At 47.8% G+C, this 19,383-nt stretch overlaps 1 protein-coding gene and 1 pseudogene across 1 annotated transcript in view; both read left to right on the forward strand.

Moving 5' to 3' along the window:
- Positions 1–19,383, forward strand: part of TMEM178B (transmembrane protein 178B) — a 366,274-nt gene that overhangs the window by 60,608 nt on the left and 286,283 nt on the right. The gene's annotated exons all lie outside the window — the stretch shown is intronic.
- Positions 1,071–1,178, forward strand: LOC122236741 (annotated as a pseudogene).

Raw genomic sequence — 19,383 nt, forward strand, 5'->3', positions numbered from 1 at the left:
ATTGTGTAGTATGTTATTTGCTTTCTTGTCTGTCTTTCCCACCTGTATTGTCTGCTCCATGAGGTCAGACATTGTTGCTTCACCCATAGTGCCTGATGCATAGTTGACCCTCAAGAAACATTTGTTGAGTGAGAGAATAAGTGAATGAATCTTGGCTGGAAAGCAGGACTTTGATCGAGAGCTTGAATGTTCATTCAACAGCTGTTTAAAGCCCATATTTCATATGAGTGGTGGTTCAGACTATAGGGGTTTCAGTGTGTAAAGTTTTAAACACAGGTTAGGTTGGTTAAAAGCTGAACAGGTGATATTGAGGATTCCCTTTCTGTACACAGAACTTACAAATTCATTAACTATGATGTTCACATTCTAATTCTCTAGTCAACTTGTTAATTAAGCTTTATGATTAGAAAAGGTATATATGAATTCTAGCTGAGTATTACACCCTGTAGGTGAGATAGCTGGATAGTAAACCCTTTTTTCTTTGCTGGTAGATACAATAAAGACATTTTTTTTCCTTACTGTTTCCCCCTCCCTCAGCTGCTGTGGGCGAGGAGGTACAAGCAGAGGTACAATGAATGTGCTATAATTGCTTTTTCTCTGTTAAAAGTCACATTTTGGAACAAAGCTAGAGACACGTGGTTAGCCATGTAGTTAAGCACACAGGGCTGGAGCAGGTGCTGGGTAGGGGAGGTTACACAGGTAGTGTGAGGGAAAGGGTCAGAACTGGTCGGATCCCAAGCTTCAGCCTTCTGCATGGGCCAGTGCACCTTTTAGGAGGTGCTAGAAAGGCTAGAAAGCCCATCCTTTCAGTGCAGAGCCCAGACAAACAGTGTACTCAGTGTGGGGGCCTCGTGGGCGTGTCTCCCAGTGAAGAGCAGGGCCTCAGTTCATCCAAGGGACTCAGGAAAAGTCTTTCAGGGGAAGTGAGGGGAGAGGCGGCATACCCGGCCCAGAGACTTGGACACAGGGAGGTGGGGACTTGTCTGCTGGAACTGGAGTTGATGGTGGATACAGGGAGAAGAGCATGGTGCCAGGACTGAGTTCACTACAGGGTAGTCTTGGGGTCCTGTGTCTACGGCCATACCACCCTGAACGCGCCCGATCTCGTCTGATCTCGGAAGCTAAGCAGGGTCGGGCCTGGTTAGTACTTGGTTGGGAGACTTGGGGTCCTGTGGGCTGGCACCCCATAGTTGTCTCTCGTTAACCAGGTCCAGGGGCCAAGTGGGGGGGAGTTGGTCACATGACCCCAGTCCTAAGTCAAGGGGAAATGCTGGGCCTGACTTAGGTGTCCTTGGTTATTATCTGACCTTTAGCTCTGGCTTACCTGATGACGAAATTATTCTAAGGTCGCTTTTGGTTGCATACGGGGTCAGCCAGCAGAATTTGACGTTGCCCCTGGTCTTTAACTCAAAGGCTGGTTCCTATGCAGCATAAATACCTATGCTCAGCCAGCCCCAGCAGATCGAGTCTCTTCTGGGCTCTGCTGTGCTTCACTTCCCTGCTGTACCTAGCGTCTCTGGTTTCTGAAATCTAGGCAAGGAAGATGCTGTGGCTTTCCCTGGATTTCCTGGAAATCCTAGTTTAAAAGGGCCTCTTCTTTCCAGAGGAGACCTTTATTTCCTCCAGACACAGAGAAACGGCCTTTATTTCCAGTCTCTTGTAAAAGAAACATCTAAAGTTGGCAGCATGGCAGGTCCGCTCATTCACCCCTGAGCCATGCATTTTGTTGGAAAAGAGTGTTTTACTTTTTCATGCAGCCGTTCTCAAACTTGGGGGCGTCCAGGAATTCAAACGGCCGAGTCTAGGCCCTGCCCTGGGAAAGTCTGGTCGTGTAGGTCTGAAGCAGATATAGGTCACCTTGGTTCCATGCAGAAGTCGAGAGCTCCCCGGCCCGTGGGGGCTGGGGGGTCACTGTCACTGTAGGACCTACTAGGTGCTGAGCTGCTTCTCTTGTGGCCACAATAGCTCCTGCCCAGTTATGGTGCCTTTGAAAATACTTTGCTGCCTAAACCAAATGCATGCCCAGGGCCGGAATGTGCAGTGGTGGTTCGTTTGTTCTCTCTCTCTCTCTCTCTCTCTCTTTTTCAATTTATATTTTTAAAAGTAGGCTCCATACCCAACGTGGAACTTGAACTCCTTACCTCAAGATCAAAAGTAGTTGCATGCTCTACCCACTGAGCCAGCCAGACTCCCCTGTGCAGTGGTTCTTCTAATATTTCTGGAAAACTTTAGGTTTAGGGAGCTGGAGAGAAAGTATTGGGACAGCAAGAGGAAGGGATATATTGAGAGCTTACTCTATGCCAAGCACAGTACTTTGCACTTTTGTATACAGAATCTCATTTAATTCCAATAAAACTGAACCAAGTAGATAGTCACACCTTTGTTTCTGGGGGAGGAAACTGCTGCTCAGAGAGGTTAATAACCTAACTTGCTGAAGTTTCCATAGGTAGTGGGTGGCAGATAGAGAACTTGGGCTTAGGTCTGTCTGACTTCAAGGCCAGTGGCCGTCCCACTCGTCCCTGTCACTGCCTTCTCTTCCATGCTGCCTCTCCGAGGAGAGAACACACAGCCCCAGCTCCAGCATGTGAGTGCCTGGTGGTCTGCGAGCTACTCACGGGCAGGGTGCTGTATTGGGAGGTAGGTAAGAACACAGATTCTAGAATCGGATGCCTGGAAAGGAATCCAGATCCTGCCACTTCTTAGCAATGCAACACTACACACGTCAGTTTCTTGGACCTTGTTGCATCATCTATAAATAAAGGGTAAGAATATCTATCTCGTGGGATTGTTATGTGTACTAAATAAGTTGACCTAACACGTAGTGCCTGGTATATAGTGGCCACTGTTGGAGTATTAGCTGCTGCTTTATTACTGTAGCAACTATTGATTTTGGTACCCTTAGTGCTTAGCATGACCTGTGGCCCATTATTGGGGCTTAGGGACGTTGGTGAATACATACATTCATTCTTCTTCCGCTTCCTCTCAACCTTCCACCATTCTTTCCTACCTCTTCTGTGCATTCTCTCACTCCCCAAGCCACAGAAGTTAACCTACTTCCCCTGCTTTGGATGTTTGTGACTTCACGTGTCCACACGAGAGGATTTCAAGGAGAATTGTGAGAAGGCATAGAGAGATGAGCATCTACCCTTATCGTCTGTATTTGTGTTTCTGTGGGTGGACAGATCCAGAAGACTATGAGTATCTGCATGAATTTGCACATTGGGGCATCATTCTGCATTTTTGGGGTGGATTATGAGGAGTAGCGAGGATGTATAATTGCTGACAGTGCCTCACGTGGTGCTACTCTTCTTGAATTGGGTATCAGCCTGGGGTTTTAGAGAGGAAAGATTTGATAGATTTGATAGTGAAATCATTTTCCTTACCTGCCTCTCCCTTCTCCCTCCCTGTGGGAGAGTGGGAAGATGGGCTGTATGCAGAAGAGCTCAGGCTGGAGTGATCAGGTAGGAGGCAGACAGAGAAGACTTGTGTGTTGAATTTAGCAACTTGCCTTTTATCTCCGAGGAATCTAGCAAGGAGGGATGGGGTAAGATAGTTGCATTTTAAAATGAAAAATGGAGCATGGGGGATGGGTTTGAGAGCTTCCATGCTGGAGGCGGGGAGACCAGGAAGAAGGTGACTGTGGCAATCAAGGCTCTGATGGAAGCAATGAGAGGAGAGGACAAGGGTGTGAGCTGAAATCAGCAGGGCTTAAAGATGAGTTGGACACTTCGGTGAAGGAGGAGTCAGGTGCTTTGTGTGGGAGAGTGGGTGCATGACGCTGCCATCAGCAGAGACAGAATACAGCTGGAGAAACAGGTGGGACTGGGGGTGAGACAGGGATTGAGCTGAGGACCATTGGAGTCTGGGATAGTCCTAGCATGCCCAGTGACAGATGTTAAAGAAGCTGTTGGATATGCAAGACTGAATTTTGGAGGAGGCACATCTTCTTGTACGTGGTCATTGAAGCCATGAGTGAAGGTGAAGTTGGCCAAAAAGAACCTATGGAATGGAAGAGAAGAGAACTGTGTTAATTTCCTGTGTCTGCTGTGACAAATTGCCACAAACTTCAGTGGCTTAAAACAACCCAAATTTATTTAACACCACAGGATGTCAGAAGTCTGAAATGGGTCTTATGGGACTAAAATCAAGATGTCAGCAGTGCTGTGTTCTTTCTGGAGACTTGAGGGGTACAGTCTCTAAAGGCTGCCCATGTTTCCTGGCTTGTGGCCACATCACTCTTACCTCTGCTTTCGTTATAACTTCTCTGACTCTGACCCTGCCTTCTTTTTATGAGGATCCTCATAGTTACATTGGTCCTCCCTGGATCATCTATGCTAATCTCCCCTTTGTACCTGCAAAATCCCTTTTGCCACGGAAGGTAATCTATTCACATGTTTCAGGCATTAGGATGTGGGCATTTCTGGGGGGCAAGCATTCTGTCTTCCATAAGGACCTGAAACAGAACTCCAAGGTTTACTGTCCTTAAAGGCACAAACAGAGGGTGAGGAGTAGGTGAAGGAGTCAGAAGTTAGAGTAGGGAGAATGAGGAGGCCATGGCTTTGAGGATGGTTGGGGGTGGGGGGAGATGGTAGAGAACCTCAAGAAGAGAGAATGATTGTTCCTGTCCAATGCACTAGGCTCTATAAGAGATCAAAAGATGACCATTGGGCTTGACCACCCACAAGCAGTTCATTTTTTCAACAAGCATTTACGGAGCATCTACTTTGTGCCAGGCGCTATGCTAGGTGCTGAAAATACAGCAGTGATGGAGGCACAGCCCTTGCTCACACCCTGGTGTTGGGGAAGACCAGCAAGAATCGAGTAAACAAATTGCATAGTTGTGACTGCTAGGTGAGGAGTCAAATTAGCAAACGTGAAAGAGAACGACTGGGGAACGCTCTTCAGAGGTGACATCCGGATGATGAGTGACTCATTGAATAGCGTGGATGCCATTCTAGGCACCGGAAGCAGCTAGTGAAAAGGCCCTCACTGGTCTGGGCCCTAGCTTGGCCGGGACAGGGAGGTGCTTGGCGTGGCTGTAGCACGAGGGTGAGGAGAAGGGCGGTGGGGGATGAAGTTGGGAGAGGCTGTGCATCATGGCTTTGGGATTTAAATGCCAGGTAAAGAGTGTAGATTTTGTTCTAAGATTGTGTTGGAGGAGGTCAAGGGTGAAACGGAAAGACTGGTAAAAGAGGCAATTGCAGTGAGAGTTTATGCTGGTTTCAGCTGGGATTGTAGTAGTTGTTAGGGGTGAGTTCTGTCCTCCAAAAAGATCTGTTGAGCCCCTGGTACCTCTTAATGTAATCTTACTAGGAAATAATATCTGTGCAGTTGTACTCAAGTTACAATGGGACCATACTTGGTTAGAGTGGGCCCTGATCCAACATAACTGGTGTCCTGTTTATAAGAGAGAAATTTGCACAGAGAGAAGGAGAGTGCCTTGTGCCCACGAAGGCAGAGATGGGAGTGCTGTAGCTTCAAGCCAAGGGACACCATGGCCACCACCAGAAGCTAGGAAGGATTCTCTCCTACAGGTTACGGGGGGAGTGTGGCTCTGCTAACACCCGATTCTGGAATTACAGCCTCCAGCACTATGAGACCCGTCCATTTCTGTTTTAAGGCACCCACTTCATGGTAGTTTGTTATGGCAGCTTAGGAAGCTGATAAGTGGAAAAGATGGGGATGGGATGGGGGGGGGGGCAGGTAGAGCTGACAGGATTTGCTGATGGATTGAGAGTGGGAGGTGAAGGAAAGGGAGCAGCTGAGGACAAAGTCGATTTGTGGCCTGAGCAACGGGGTGGCTGATGATTCTCTTTCCCGAGATTGGAAATAGTATGGATGGAACAAGTTTGGGGAGCAAAATCGAGACTTGCCTATGTGAGTCAGAAGCTGAGCTGGAGGTATCAATTTGAGGGTCATTAGCATATAGATGGCATTGAAATAATGAGAGTAAGTGAAGTCACCCGGGGAGAGAAAGTTTCAGGCAACCCTGAACGGCCTTGAAAATGCCTCAAGTGGAGGAAACCGTGTTTTCAAACATCGGATGCCCTGGACTTTTTAGGGGTTCCAGTGGGGATGTGTGCTACTTGCACAGATCTGCCTGGTGAAGTTAAATGTGTATTTTATGTGGTCTGGTTTGAAAACCTGTCCAAGCTATTTTGAAGCTTCCTGTATCGAGAGGCAGAATCTGTTTTTTCCCTCCATATTCCTCCCTCCTACACTGGCCAGTAATTGCATCAGTCTTGGGATTTGCTTTGATGAATGTGGCAGAAGCAATATCATGCTAGTTGCAGAGCACGGGCTCTGGAGGTCTTGAGGCTTCTGACTTGACTCTCTTGAGTCCCCACTGCTCCTCCATAAGGATGCTTGGGCTCTGTACTAACAATGGTCTGGGTGCAGCTGGGTGAGACCAGCAACAGAGCCACCTAGTCAGCCCTCAGAACTGGGGGAAATCCTACACTGTTGTTTTCAAGTCCCAAGGTTACAAACTGGTTGGTTACACAAAGGGATGTACTTGGTGTAGCGCTTGTAGTCACTTAGGTAAGATAGTACGGAGGGAAATAGCTGACTGCTGTTCCGGGTCATGGAAATAAATCGGGATTTAATCTAGATATGATTAAATGGAAATCCAAAAGGTCGTGGAATAATACATCATTCATGAAATGATAAAATACAGAAGGCGCATTTCAGAGAGCAAATGGCACTCAATAAATCATTCCTTCAAAAAATATTTAAGGGTCTACTTGCTACAGTATGCCTGGTGGGGCAGTAGGTGATGGGTACAGAGGTGAATGAGACGAGGTCTCCATACTGTCATGGACTTAATGGAGTTTATTGTTAAGTGTGTGGCGAGGAAGGGCCGTGGAGGCAGAGAGTATGGTTAAGGATAACAATGGCGGCTGTTGATGGACTGGGTCCTGTGTACTTTGTGTCCCTATTGAGACCTCACCACAACCCTATGTGGTAGGGATGATTCCTCTCCGTGCTACGCATGAAGAAACTGGGCCTTGTGATGGATAAGCAGTGTGGCCAGGGTTACCCAGCTGGAAAGGGGTGGGTAATACTACCAGCTGTGTCTGACTCTGCAGTTTATACTCTTCCCACCAAGTGTCTTTTATTTTCCCATTAATCCCTCACCCAACTCCGGCTAGAGGGCCAGATTGCAGGGTGGGCTTTGGGGTTCCTTTCTGGGTTGGCAGTTGGCGTTGGGAGGATTGATCTTGGGTTGTTGAAAAATCACTGTGGAAACACAGCCCCCCATTCTCTCTACCCAAGGAGAACCTGGATTCAGTGGAGAGGGGAAGGCCACGTGAAGCCATACCGTCCGGATTTGAATCTGTGAAATCTCAAAAGATCACTTCTCCCTCCCTAAATATACTTTAATAGGGCTGGCTCCCCCTTTCCCCTCCCTGCCCCCCCCCCCACCCCCACCCCAGACGTTTCATCATTGTACCAGATTCTGGCAAAGCCACGTGGATGTCAGCTGCAAAGGAGAAAGCCACTTGCAGTCAGTGCCCTTGGCCTGTCTGGTCCCGCCTGGCCACTCCACCTGCATCCTGTGGCCTCCACGGCTTGGAAATGGCAGCCAGGTTCCACTGGCAGAGCTGGGACGTGGTGTCCCGGCCAGCGGACGCTGCTGCAGGGGGGGCGTGAGCTAAGATTGAAATGGGGTTTGCAGGTCGTTTGACTCTTGGGGAGACGGGTCCTGGCCAGGCGGTCCTCCTGTGCTGAGACGAAGGGTGTCATGCAGGGTCTGAGGGAGCCTGTGGCCACTGCATTCCCAAGAGTCTGGCTGACAAGAGGGCCTGAGCGGGGAGGCCAAAATCAGCCTCTCAGGTAGGGATCCAGGCAGACAGTTCCATATCCTGGGAGGCCAGGAATGGCTGTCAGTCCTGGGGGCCTTTGCACTGGTGTGGGCGGCTTTCCACAGGAGACCGTTCTTGATGGCTTGGGGCTGGTGGCCTTGCGTGGGCACCGTCTCTGGGAGGGTGGGTCTAAGGGTTCGACAAGATGTACCGACTCGGCTTCCAGCCTTCACAAAATGGGGGTCCCTTCAAAGACACTTGCTCCTTTTTGGTCCTCCTGGATTCTAGGTTCTCTGAATCCTGGGACTTGAGGGCCGAATCTAACCACAGGTCTCTTACTTCTATACAGAAAAGACTTTGTCCTGACTGGATATTTAGGATGATTTTGAACTTAAAAAAAAAAAAAAAAAAAATTTTTTTTTCCCCCTGACATGGCCTTGCTCTGCGGTGGCTGCAAGCATGGGGCTATAGGATCTAGAACATCCACGGTGGGTAAACGGGAAAGGCAGACCAATCCAGTGCTCAGTGGAGGACCTCCAACCAGAGAGATGGCAGTCCCCCTGGAAAGAGCTGACAGGTAGGCACCTTAACTGGATCGGCAGCTAGGCATGTTCTGTTGGACCTCAGTAGAGGCCAAGGCCAAACCTCAAAGTATGTTCTTTTCTCTTTTTAAATATAGCTACTGTTCATTTTATTAGCAGTATCTAACATTCCTCAGATATTTACTAACATGCCAGAAACTTTGCCAGGTGCACTACCGAGATTAGTTTCGTTCCCACAACACTATGAGGTGGATGGTATCAGAACCCCTTTTGCACAGATGGTGAAACAGAAGTGCAGAGAAAGTAGGGAACTTGTCCTCAGTCACCTGACTGGTAAGTTGTGGACCCAGGGATTTGGCGGAGGCCTGAGCACTCACCCATGCCGCCTCCAGTGGGCAGAGAAAAACTGTGCACAGGGTAGAAAGTTTACAAAACGTAACAGAAAAACAAATCCTCTCTAGTCTCTCTCTCTCCCCAACGGTAGCTACCGCTACCGCTAATATTTTTTCCGTGCACGTAAGTATGTAGCTTAAAAAAGGGTTACAAGACCTCCTGCCTTCTAGACTACTCTTTAACATTCTGCATTCGATTTTGAATGTTTTCCAGTATTAAATATATTCAACACCTTGATCTGTAATGGCTGCAAAGTATTTTATTATAAAGGAATCTATAGTTTGGAAAATCTCTCATTATTGGAACTTTGTTGTTATAAAAATTGCCATGATTAGCAGCTTGATGAATCTTTGCATCCACCTCGGAAGACTGCTGGAAGATAAACTCTTAGAAATGGTGTTTCTACATCGAAAGGGATGTACATTATAAAGGCTCTTGGTATTATTGAAAAGAACTCTTTCTGGAAGGTCTGTACTAATTTCCTTTCTCACTAGCAGAGTATAGGGCACCTGTTGTACAGCTCTTCCAACAGTGGATATTGTATTATTGTTATTTTATTCTCTTGTTTTCACCAGAGAAATTTCACAATCTTTGATTACTAATGACATTGGATGCTAGGCTAATCAGCCACATGTAGTTCCATTGTGAATCTCCTTTATTAGAGTATTTCTTTTCTTACTGATTTGGATGAGCTCTTCATATATGAAGATATGGCATGAGCCTTTTATCCTAGGGTGTAGATATTTTTCCCATTTGCCGTGTACTTTTATATTGAGTTATTATTTTTTTTTTATGTAAAGAAGTTTTAAATTTCTAGGTGATCACATCTACTAATCTTTGTCTTTACTGTTTTACTTTTGGTTCCGTTCTGGATGATACATATCTCTGTTTAAAAAGAATTGATTTTTTTACTCATTTTTAAGTCCTTCATTTGACAAACACTTGAGTGTCTGTGCTGTACCTGGCCCATCATAGGCATTTGTGGTATGTAAGTAAGATGGATGAATTTCCCACTTCGGACTTTTTCCTGAAAAAGGGAGATTTCTACCTGAAATTTTCTACCTGAAAATTTCTACCTGAAATTCACTTTTAAATACAGTGAGAAGAGAGTTTCTAGGAAGATGGTCTTTCTTTGCAGGGTCACTTGGAGCTTGGTTGAACACTGGTAGCTCTGCCTTTCACAGAAGGAAAGAGTTAAGAGGGAAAATCTTTTTTAATATTTATTTTGAGAGAGAGCATGAGTGGGGGAGGGGCAGAGGGGGAGAGAGAGAGAGAGAGAATCCCAAGCAAGCTCCATGCTGTCAGTACAGAGCCTGACGTGGGGCTCGAACTCTCGAAACATGAGATCGTGATCAAAGGTGAAACCAAGAGTCAATTGCTTAACCAACTGAGTCACCCAGGCACCCCAGAGGAAAATTCTTAAAAAAAAAATTTTTTTTAACATTTATTTTTGAGAGACTGAGCAAGACGGAGCATGAGTAGGGCAGGGGTGGGGAGTGAGGGTGGAGGTGGGGGGGACACAGAATCCGAAGCAGGCTCCAGGCTCTGAGCCGTCAGCACAGAACCTATGCGGGGCTCGAACCTACGAACCACAAGATCATGACCTGAGCCCAAGTCGGCCATCCAACCGACTGAGCCACCCAGGTGCCCCCCGAGAGGAAAATTCTTTAGCTAAGGCCAGAACTTTAAGGCTTGAACCAAAATGGCTTTCTGTCTCGATGGAAGATCTATTATGAAGAGGTCAATGTCCCTTGACCCAACCAGACTGTAAAATTCCAGACCACTTGCCACAGGCCAGTTAATCCTGCAAGGGCCACTGAGGCCCTTCTTCTGAAATTGGTCTCCTTGGGTAGGCTTGTGCCCTCATCCAGAACAGACCTGAGGCTTTGCTATAATTGTTAAGAGTTCCTAGTTGGCTGCTTTTGCATAATAGATCCTGCAGAGGTGGCTTGGTATGGAAAAGAAGACTTGGCTTGACCCCTTCAGTTCCTGCTGTCCCTGAAGCTGATGACACAGCACCTTCCTTGTTCAGTCTTGGTGCAGTGGCCCCTTCACATGAGTTTGTGAATAAATACCAGATGCTTTCTCCACGGAAGGCGACAGGCCCAGGATGCACAGTGGCTGTTGGATACTCACAGTTCTGTTTCCTTGCTAGTTACCTGGACCTGGGTCCCTTGGCCCCTGGAATATAGCTGTTGACTTTTCCAGCCATGGTGAGAAAAAAGGAGAGTAGGGGTTTGATTTTCTTGCTATTGCCCTAAATTGGCCAATGTGTGGAGGATTCCTAGGACAACGTAGTAGGTGTCCAGGACTGAAAACAGGGGTAGTATGGACAGCAAGAATCAGAACACTGGGCTTCCTGGCAGAAGATTTGGACAAAGAATTCTGAGAGGCACATTCTCATGATACAGGGATAGAGATCATGGAGCCCTTGCTGCCCTGACTGGGATCCTGGTAAGAGCTCTTGCGTCCTTGGTGATTGTTTCTGTTTTCTTCTCTGAGTAGCCTGCTCTGCAGGCAAGGGACCTCTCTGTGCCAGGGCAGGCCACCAGTCCCTGGTGGAGGGACAGTGCACCATGCTGTGCTGTATACTGGTTCTCAAGGAACACTACCACTCTCGATTTGCAGTGCTCCCCCGTTTCCATGGTCTACAGACTCCCACCATGGCTGATGTCGAGCTACCAACAGTTTAACCAGTGGCTCACAAAATTGGCTCTTGGGAGCTGTTAGGAGCAGACTTCAGGCTGTCACTGGAAGTACTGTCACCCTTCCAGGGGGCTGGGTGCCCACGTCTGAAGGAGAGGCTGTGTTTGCCTGACCTGGGCTCAGCCAGGTATCTGAGGTGCCAGTGATCCTGGTAACCTCCTGGCTGTTCAGGGAGGCCTCAGTTTCTTCCCCGGATGGTCCTTTTCTTTGGCAGTTTCAGAGCGTGACTCCTGGCATGATACATCTTAAATATGGAGTGACCCACTTTCGATGGCTCCCTTAGACAGTTGAACTCCTCCTGTATTTCTACATAGTACTGCAAATCTTCTCCATGGCACTGATCACTCTGTTACTAACTAGGTGTGTGACCTTGGGACGATCGCTTATCCTCCTCGGGCCTCAGTGTCCTTACCTGTAAAGTGATGGGGTCGGGATGGATGATTTCTTAAGGTCTCTTGCAGCCCTAACATGCCATGATTTTAAGAGTCTTTGAACGACAGCAATATTTATAGTAAATGATCTTCCAGTTCAGGCTGGCTCATAATCTGTGTGAAGCAGAGAGGAACATGCTAAGTCATTTGGGAAGAAATGTTATTTTTGAGTACCATAGATGCTGGTAATAAAACACAAATTCAAAAACGAAAGGAATTGGGCCACATTTCTTAGGTACAAAAGACTGACACCTTGAAAAACGATGGGGTTAATAGATTCAGCTATGATGATCCCTGTGGTTCCAGCTCCAGAAGAAAGGTCCTCCTGGGAAATCAACAGGAACTCTTTTAGACAGATCAACCCTAAATTATGGAGGGATTATCCGGGTTAAATCTTGCTTTCATGCTTTTTGACTGCATCTATTCTGCTTAATTACTTACTTGGTTGGCATCTCAGATTTCCTCTATTTTTGTGCAGCCTGCAGGGACTCCCTCTGATGAGATAGGGTGCTATCTTGAAAGAGCAGTGGATTAGCAATCAGGAGACCCAATTTCCAACTGGTGGTAAGACTCTAACAGATGATTTCTCTGATCTGGGTCTCAGGTGCATTTATTGAAAAATGAAGGATGTGGGCTAGATCAGTGATTCACAGCCAGAGGGCATTACAGAATGTAAGGCCAGACTTGGTCTGGCCTTGGTTCACAGGTGCGTTTGGGGCTCAGGTCTGCTCCACCTGGCTCTGTTTGCCGGGCCTAGTGGACTCCCCTAGGCAGGTTCCTCTCTCAGCACTGGAGAAATGGAGAACACAGTGCCTCCCTTCTGGAGGCCAAGGCTGAATTGAGTCTCGCTGGCCCTTTTGCCTACAGCACACCGGCCAAGGCAAGTGACGTGGCCAAGCTAGATGCCCTTGGGGCAGGAGTTTATGCTCCTCCTCTCCTGGGACAAACTGAAGTCATACGGTGACCTTGGGAATCGGAAGGGGTGAAGATCGGGAACAGTATACAGCCTCCCAGAGAGGGCCTCTCGTCCGTCATTTTATAGAACAGCTTCAAGATAAGAAACAGAGGAAGGCTGATCGCCTCCCTGGCCACACGCAACACATACACAAACAAAATCCAAAATACCCAACAACGATAACAATAGTGAGAGCACACTGGGAGCATATGTAGTAAAGGCTGCCTACTTCTCTGGGTGGCTGGAGGTCAGGTCCTATAGCCGGTAGTCTTATTTGAAAATAGTTTTAGTTGTACGAAGCCTCGGTTCCACAGCTGTGAAATGGGGCTAGTAACCTCAGTCTGTGTCCTCAAAGGGTGGCTGTGAGGCTTGGGTTAAGGAAATAGCTGTGACGTTTTAAGCATGATGCTTGGCACATAATGGGTGTTGGGAAGACATTTGTTTCTCTTCCTTGCCCATCCTTGAGCCCATCTCCTTCTGGCTGGATTATGAGATCAGCCGCCTCTCTGTGCCGCTGTCACCCTGCCTTCAAATTCTCTCCTAATGGCTCTGCTTTTTCCTGTCCCTGTGCCTTCAGTGGGCACTCTGCCCTGCTTGGTGCATCCTCTCTTTTGCAAAAATAGTATTTTTCCTTTATGGCTAGCATGAGTCCCACTTTCCTTTGCTAACAGCAGCTCACAACAGACTCTTTCTCTTTACCATTCGGTATTTAACCTTGTGTGGCCTCCTGTTGCCAATTGATGTCTGCTGAAAGTTCAAGGACAGAATCCATGGTTGACCCGTCTCTGTATGTCTTATACCAGCCCTTTGCAAAGAATGCAGTAGGTGCTTAGTATTTGTTGAAAGACTAGAAAAAACCGTCTGGTCCCCAAAGCCATCACCTTTATCTGTGTGATGTGACTGAGACCAGAGGACCAGCAGGAAGAACAGGCCTCATGGGGACTCACATAGGCTGTATTGGTGGGGAGCTCGGGGTGCCCCGAGCCTGGCCCTGGGTCATGTGGTCTCAGGAGAAACTCCAGAGTGCTGGGACCCACTGATAAGCCACTAGGCTGGTGACTGGCCAGCTGTCCGGCCACTGTTTAGACACGGAGTTGACCCCCGCCTGGCCCACATGCCAAAGGAACAAGCCTTTATTTTTTAAATTTTTATTTATTTTTCATGTTTGTTTACTTTTGAGAGAGAGGGAGAGAGAGAGAGAGCGAGAGAGCGTGAATGAGCAGGGGAGGGGCAGAAAGAGAGCAAAACACAAAATCTGAAGCAGGCTCCAGGCTCTGAGCTGTCAGCACAGAGCCCAACCTGGGGTTCGAACTCAGGAACTGTGAGATCATGACCTGAGCTGAAGTCAGACGCTCAACTGACTGAGCCACTCGGGTGCCCCAGGAACAAGCCTTTATAGTTCATTCTTGTCTGGGGTGGAGTTGGGGTCCCTGCCGGTGCCTTGTGGGGTAATAGTTGCTTTTCTGCGTCACAGAACTTCATTCTGTGGGTGACCTCTTCATTGTCCTTGTCTTGAGTTAGGGAGCTTTGAGAGATTGCAGGTTAATTGGAGATTTAGGACTTAAAAAGGGGTGGAGGTGGGGAGGGTACGAGAAAGGAGGGAAGAGTTTGGTAGTGTTTTTGTACCTTGTGTGAAAGGTACCTTGTACCTTGTTCTTGTACCTCTGTGTCCCTTGTTCTTCATCGCAGGAATGACTTCCCCATGCACCCAGTGGCTCAGGCCAAAACCCTAGGAGTGCTTTTCAGCACTTCCTTCCCCTTTCCGAGCCCACCTGTGGTCTGTCCCACCTTTCCTCCACGTCTGTCCCTCATCTGATCCTGTTCTCCTCACGTCTCCCCAGGACCCCCATTGTGACCTTCTCATGGCAGCTGACTCTTTACTGCCCCACCCTTCTGCCCCCCTACAATGTGTCTTCTAGAACCACAGCCAGAGTGAGGACTTCAAACTCTAAATAAAATAATGCTGTTCTCCTCAAAACCCTCGTGGCCTACAGTTTCATGGACTATAAATGGCAAACTCCTTGCCATGAAACAATATGGTGGTTCCTCAGAAAGAGAAACCTAGAATTACCGTAGAATCCAGAAGTTCCACTTTTGGGTATGTGAATTGTTAGAAGATAAGCTGAAGCATAATAAAAATTTTAAGCGTTGGAGCAAAACTTGAATTGGGCAGTGCCGTATAGGGTGGTCAGGAGCACTCCAATGGCAGGAACTAAGGGAGGGACTAGTATAGAGAAGAGGTGGAAACAAAGCCAAGGACGTTCTTTGATTGGTTATAGCTTGAGTGTGTTCCTTATTTGGGAAAGCCTAGTTGGTTGGTTGTGATGAGTTGTCCTTAGGTTTTGGTTTCTTGAGACATTACAGACTTATGTATTGGTTTGCTTACTTAGGCTACTAAAGTGCCCAAGCCACCTCGGTCTAATGACCTCCATGTTTAATTACTTAATGACCCAAAGGAATTGGAAGCAAGGTCTCAGATATTTGCACATCCATGTTCATAGCAGCACTGTTCACGATAGCCTAAAGGTAGCAGCCATGTAAGTGTCCATTGGTAGATGAACGTGTACACAAAGTGTGGCATATTCTCAGCGTGGACTGTTACTCAGCCTTAAGGAAATCTTGTCGCATGCTATAGTTTGGATGAATCTTGAGGACATTATGCACATGTGAAATAAGGCAGTCATGAAAGGACAAATACTGAATGATTTCTACTTACATGGGTTTTATAGAGTAGTCAAATTCCTAGACAGAAGGTTGAAAAACAGTGGTTGCTTGGGGCTGGGGGCGGGGGGAATGGGGAATTGTTGTCTAATGGGTACAGAACTTCAGATCTGCAAAATGAAAAGTTCTGGAGATGGACAGTGGTGGTTGCATGACAGTGTGGATGAACACAACACTACCGAACTTTGTACTTAGAAATAGTTGAGATGGTAAATCTTATGTTAGGTGTCACTAGCCAGTTAAAAAATCCAGGGGCACCTGGGTGGCTCTGTCAGGTAAGTGGCCCACTCTTGATTTGGCTCAGGTCATGATCTCATGGTTCAGGAGGTCGAACCCCACATTGGGCTCTGTGCTGACAGTGTGGAGCCTGCTTGGAATTCTCTCTCCCTCCCTCTCTGCACCCCCCCTCATGTTCTCTCTCTCTCTCTCTCCCTCTCTCAAAAATAATAAACTTAAAAAAAAAAAAAGATGAAAGAAAAAAAGAAATCCAAATTGCCCATGATCTGCTGGTCTCTACTTGATCTGGCCTCTACGAAACCTTAAGCCTCTTCACACCAGGCCCCTCCTACACATGGTCCCTGCACCAGCCTACTCTCTCTCTGTTGGCCTGTACTTGTGTTCTCTGTGAAGGGAAGTTGCATTTCTGCCATCTTCTTGTGGGCTGGGCTCCACTCCCGGGTCTCCTCCTACTCCTCCTTTTCCTCCAGTTAGTCCTTATAATGTGAACATTTGCCTCCTTTATGGGCCATCAGAGTACTTATGATTGAATTCTCACTCCCTAAACCTGTTGTTTTGACTTGTTTACCCCGGGGACAAGGCTCATGCTCACTAACTGTTCATTCAGCGGTGTTTTCTGCCTCATGTTTCTGGTTGATGGTTAAGAGGACATGTGTTCTATGTGGTTTTCCTGGTTGTGGGTCTGAGTGACACTGAACCAGCCATGATCTCTGGACCAGACTGCTTGTGCTCCGGGATGGAAGCTGGTTGGATGTGGGATTAACGAAATTAATTAGCCTTCCCAGGGATTAAATTATTAACCTTGAACTCAACATATTTTTATTGGATTTCTCTCATGCTTGAGGCATTAGGGAAGGGAAAGAGAGTTGTAAAGAGGGACAAGACACAGCACGTGTCTCAAAGAGCTTCTAACGTGACAAGATTAAGTAGCGAAGGCCTCCGTGAACAGTAGGAGGTGGGGTGTGGTGAGAGAGGGGAGGGACAGAGGGGGATGTTACGTCACAGCCATGCGGCTCCAGAGAGGCTCTACCAAAAGGGTCTGTTGGGGTGGCTGGAAAGGTGGGGGGATTCCGCTATGCGGACCTCGATGCAAGAGCAAAGCCGGGTTTGCTGCGAATGAGGGCAAGACGGGAAGCGGTGGCGGGTGCTTGGGTGATCTGGCAGGGCCAGTCGGATGGCGCGGGGAAACAAAGGGCCCTAAGAGTGTGTTTGCGGTGTGGCCATTGTTCTCTGTAGTCCAGAGGGAGTCTGTGGCTTCCTAGCAGAAGAGTGAAGAGATCAAAGCCGAGTGGGAAGATGGCTTGATGCTGATGGGCGGGTTGGCCTGGGGGGGCCGAGAGGCTGGCGGCACAGGCCCCGTTTGTACCTGGGGGCTCTTCCAGTGGAACAGGTAGTCGACCGACCGTGCTGGCCCGGATGTGGGTAGTTAGGAGGAGGAGGGCGAGGTGTCTGAGGTACGTCAGACAGCACTTGACAGCTGTGTGGGGGGAGCGGGGAGAGAGAGGTGTGGGTGTGAGCGCAATTGTAGGCAGAAAGGGAGGAATCCCTCCCAGGGCTTGGCAGCCAGAATTCCCTGGCCGGGAACTAATTTCCAGATGCCCCACAGTCAGGTGCCAATAACTGCCTTTCCCCACCTGTGGGGCTTGGCCACCGCCACGAGGATTCCCCTTTCCCCACAGGAACCACAGAGAAGCCCAGAACAGGAGCAGGAAGCTGTCTCCGATTTGGAATCTTGACGCGTGAGCCCGGGTGCCCCGTGGCTTCTGGAGCTGTCGCCCTGTTTCCTCTCCAGCCTCTCGCCTCTCGCCTTGTTCCGCTCATGTTCAACATCGCTCTGCTGTCCCCAGGCTTTGTGGCCGAATGTCCTCCTTTGACCCCTGCGGGGCCTCCTGGCACCTTGTCTGCTCTTTGCTGGCATGTGATACACCCTGGGCTTTTCTGGTTCCAGCCGCTGCCCACCCCCTGGGGCTGATGCCTGAACAGTGTTTGCACAGAGCAGGTTAATGCTTAATAAGTATTTGTGGAATGATTTAAAAACAAGCAAAATGGGCCCAACTAAATACGTTTGCATTTTAGCACCACTGCCTAAAGGGATAAAAGGAATGTTCAACCCATTATAGGACGTTGACATCTAATTTCATTTCTTACTAATGCATAGTTAGAACAGAATCCTATCATTCCCATGGTACCAATACTGGCGTTGCATTTCATTAATCAAAATGAGCAATGTTTGGTTGAAATATGCACTGAGAAAGAGGAGAGCTAGTATAAAGGGTTTTCTAAATGAAATTTTTTGTCTCAACCCCAGCACAGTTAGCAAACATTGTTGTATTAGTTTCAGGTGTACAATATAGGGATTCCACACTTCTATACATTCCTCAGTGCTCATCAGGATAAGTGTCCTCGTAATCCCCATCCCTTATTTCACCCCTCCCCCACCCCTCTGGTAACCCTCAGTTTGTTTTCTATCGTTAAGAGTCTCTTTCTTGGTTGGTCTGTCTGTCTGTCTGTCTGTCTCTCTTTCTCCCCCTTTGTTAATTTGTTTCTTAAATTCTGCATAGGAGTGAAATCCTACGGTATTTGTCTTTGTCTGATGGACTTATTTTGCTAACAGACTCTAGCTCCATCCATGTTATTGCAAATGGCAAGATTTCATTCTCTTAGGGCTGAATGATATTCTGCTGTGTATGCACACCACTTCTTTTTAAACCATTCTTTTATGTTTATTCATTTTTGAGAGACAGAGACAGAGTGTAAGTGAGGGAGGGATCGAGCGAGAGGGAGACACCGAATCCAAAGCAGGCTCCAGGCTCTGAGCTGTCAGCCCATGGACTGAGGTGGGGCTTGAACCCACAGACCATGAGATCGTGACCTGAGCCGAAGTAGGATGCTCAACCGACTAAGCCACTCAGGCGCCCCCCACCTATTACTTATCCATTCATCTATTGATGGACACTTGGGCTGCCTCCATAATTTGGCTATTGTAAATAATGCTGCAATTAACATAGAGGTGCATAAGTGGTTTTTAAATCATGATTTTAAAAGGTGGTATTGTGTAGATAACTCAGCATTTGTGTATGCGTTTACGGGAGTGGAGAATAAAGCTCAAGAAAGTGTGCATGCAGGGGAGGCAGACTTTATCCACCTGGGGGCAGAGGGTTGATTGTAAGTGTGGTGTCACGAGGACGTGTGAATCTATTGTTTCCCGAGCAAACCGAGTCCCTTTCCTACAGAGCATTTAATAGCAAATATATATAGCCAGTTCTTCCCCCAAACAGATTGCCTCCAGAGTTGAGGTTTTAAGGTAGTGGTCAGCTGGCTTTCACCATGTAACAAACAACCACAAAACCTCAGTGGCTTAGGACACATCAGGGTACAGTTGATCTGCTGTAGAGTTCTGGTTGGCTGGGCTCACTCCTGCCTCTGTAGGTTGATGGGGGGCACGCCCGGGGCATCTTAGCTGGGGCAGTTCTTTGTGTGCCTCTCATTCTTCTCCCAGGACCAGCAAGCTGGCCTTGGCTTGTCTTCTCACAGCGAAGCTGGAAGTACTAGGAGCACATGTGGAAACATGGCGGCCTTCCCAAGGTCTTCCG

Source organism: Panthera tigris, chromosome A2 (assembly GCF_018350195.1).
Source record: "Panthera tigris isolate Pti1 chromosome A2, P.tigris_Pti1_mat1.1, whole genome shotgun sequence".
NCBI lineage: Eukaryota > Metazoa > Chordata > Mammalia > Carnivora > Felidae > Panthera > Panthera tigris.